We start from the raw sequence: 3,300 nt of genomic DNA, 5'->3' as shown, positions 1-3,300 counted from the left end.
CCCTCCCTCACTCCACTTGGTCCCCAGCCGGGTGAGAAACATGAGCCAGAAAACTTGCTGCGACGGCGCAACTTTCACCACTGCGGCGCCCTCTATATTTGTTCGCAGGTTGCAGGTTATTATATCGGCGTAGATTGCAAAGTGTTAAGGATTCCGACTGGTGGACAATAATTTCACAATTATTCATATTCTTCAACCCGAAGCACAAGATGTGGTGTCAGCACTCTCCACCCAGGCGAGATGGACGCAGCCAACAATTTATGTACGCTAGGTGAGTTACACGGGACGCTATTTTGAAGCCGCCGCGCCTCCATCTTGGCCCTCCCCCACATCATAAAACATATTTTGGAAGCTATGGAAATGCATTTATTAATGTCTACATTCGTTTTTTTCCATGTTTATTCTATTACTGACAACTTAATATAATTTTAAAGTATGCATTATGTGAGCTAAACAAAGAAAAAAAAGATGTGTATATAATTATAAATATTTTCCTTAAACGCCCACACAAGTAGAAATCCTATTTTTTGAGCTGAAAGATGATGGCCAGAACCATGATGTTTTACAACAATGTATTTCAATACATTTCAGTCTAAACCGTTCAACATTTCTGTCTATGTATACGGTGAATTTGCAATTTTGATAATGCATTAATATATCACTGAACACTTTAGATTAATGCATTAATATATTACTGAACACTTTAGATTAATGCATTAATATATCACTGAACACTTTAGATTAATGCATTAATATATTACTGAACACTTTAGATAATGCGTTAATATATCACTGAACATTTTAGATAATGCATTAATATATCACTGAACACTTTAGATAATGCATTAATATATCACCGAACACTTTGGATAATGCATTAATATATCACTGAACAATTTAGATAATGCATTAATATATCACTGAACACTTTAGATAATGCATTAATATATTACTGAACCCTTTAGATAATGCATGAATATAGCCGAGCGGAAATGGAGGAAAACTCGCCTCCCTGCGGACCTGGCATCCTTTCACTCCCTCCTCTCTACATTTTCCTCCTCTGTCTCTGCTGCTAAAGCCACTTTCTACCACTCTAAATTCCAAGCATCTGCCTCTAACCCTAGGAAGCTCTTTGCCACCTTCTCCTCCCTCTTGAATCCTCCTCCCCCTCCCCCCCCTCCTCCCTCTCTGCAGATGACTTCGTCAACCATTTTGAAAAGAAGGTCGACGACATCCGATCCTCGTTTGCTAAGTCAAACGACACCGCTGGTTCTGCTCACACTGCCCTACCCTGTGCTCTGACCTCTTTCTCCCCTCTCTCTCCAGATGACATCTCGCGTCTTGTGACGGCCGGCCGCCCAACAACCTGCCCGCTTGACCCTATCCCCTCCTCTCTTCTCCAGACCATCTCCGGTGACCTTCTCCCTTACCTCACCTCGCTCATCAACTCATCCCTGACCGCTGGCTACGTCCCTCCCGTCTTCAAGAGAGCGAGAGTTGCACCCCTTCTGAAAAAACCTACACTCGATCCCTCCGATGTCAACAACTACAGACCAGTATCCCTTCTTTCTTTTCTCTCCAAAACTCTTGAACGTGCCGTCCTTGGCCAGCTCTCCCGCTATCTCTCTCAGAATGACCTTCTTGATCCAAATCAGTCAGGTTTCAAGACTAGTCATTCAACTGAGACTGCTCTTCTCTGTATCACGGAGGCGCTCCGCACTGCTAAAGCTAACTCTCTCTCCTCTGCTCTCATCCTTCTAGACCTATCGGCTGCCTTCGATACTGTGAACCATCAGATCCTCCTCTCCACCCTCTCCGAGTTGGGCATCTCCGGCGCGGCCCACGCTTGGATTGCGTCCTACCTGACAGGTCGCTCCTACCAGGTGGCGTGGCGAGAATCCGTCTCCTCACCACGTGCTCTCACCACTGGTGTCCCCCAGGGCTCTGTTCTAGGCCCTCTCCTATTCTCGCTATACACCAAGTCACTTGGCTCTGTCATAACCTCACATGGTCTCTCCTATCATTGCTATGCAGACGACACACAATTAATCTTCTCCTTTCCCCCTTCTGACGACCAGGTGGCGAATCGCATCTCTGCATGTCTGGCAGACATATCAGTGTGGATGACGGATCATCACCTCAAGCTGAACCTCGGCAAGACGGAGCTGCTCTTCCTCCCGGGAAGGACTGCCCGTTCCATGATCTCGCCATCACGGTTGACAACTCCATTGTGTCCTCGTCCCAGAGCGCTAAGAACCTTGGCGTGATCCTGGACAACACCCTGTCGTTCTCAAATAACATCAAGGCGGTGGCCCGTTCCTGTAGGTTCATGCTCTACAACATCCGCAGAGTACGACCCTGCCTCACACAGGAAGCGGCGCAGGTCCTAATCCAGGCACTTGTCATCTCCCGTCTGGATTACTGCAACTCGCTGTTGGCTGGGCTCCCTGCCTGTGCCATTAAACCCCTACAACTCATCCAGAACGCCGCAGCCCGTCTGGTGTTCAACCTTCCCAAGTTCTCTCACGTCACCCCGCTCCTCCGCTCTCTCCACTGGCTTCCAGTTGAAGCTCGCATCCGCTACAAGACCATGGTGCTTGCCTACGGAGCTGTGAGGGGAACGGCACCTCAGTACCTCCAGGCTCTGATCAGGCCCTACACCCAAACAAGGGCACTGCGTTCATCCACCTCTGGCCTGCTCGCCTCCCTACCACTGAGGAAGTACAGTTCCCGCTCAGCCCAGTCAAAACTGTTCGCTGCTCTGGCCCCCCAATGGTGGAACAAACTCCCTCACGACGCCAGGACAGCGGAGTCAATCACCACCTTCCGGAGACACCTGAAACCCCACCTCTTTAAGGAATACCTAGGATAGGATAAAGTAATCCTTCTCACCCCCCTTAAAAGACCTAGATGCACTATTGTAAAGTGGCTGTTCCACTGGATGTCATAAGGTGAAAGCACCAATTTGTAAGTCGCTCTGGATAAGAGCGTCTGCTAAATGACTTAAATGTAAATGTAATGTAAATGTAATATATTACTGAACACTTTAGATAATGCATTAATATATCACTGAACAATTTAGATAATGCATTAATATATTACTGAACAATTTAGATAATGCATTAATATATTACTGAACACTAGATCATGCATTAATATATCACTGAACACTTTAGATAATGCATTAATATATCACTGAACAATTTAGATAATGCATTACTATATCACTGAACAATTTAGATAATGCATTAATATATCTCTGTTTAATCTATGTAATCTATGCAGTGATGTATATACCAG

The sequence above is a fragment of the Oncorhynchus nerka genome, linkage group LG11 (genome assembly GCF_034236695.1).
Source record: "Oncorhynchus nerka isolate Pitt River linkage group LG11, Oner_Uvic_2.0, whole genome shotgun sequence".
NCBI classification, from domain to species: domain Eukaryota; kingdom Metazoa; phylum Chordata; class Actinopteri; order Salmoniformes; family Salmonidae; genus Oncorhynchus; species Oncorhynchus nerka.
The sequence above is the reverse complement of the archived record's forward strand: the minus strand, read 5'-3'. Positions refer to the sequence as shown.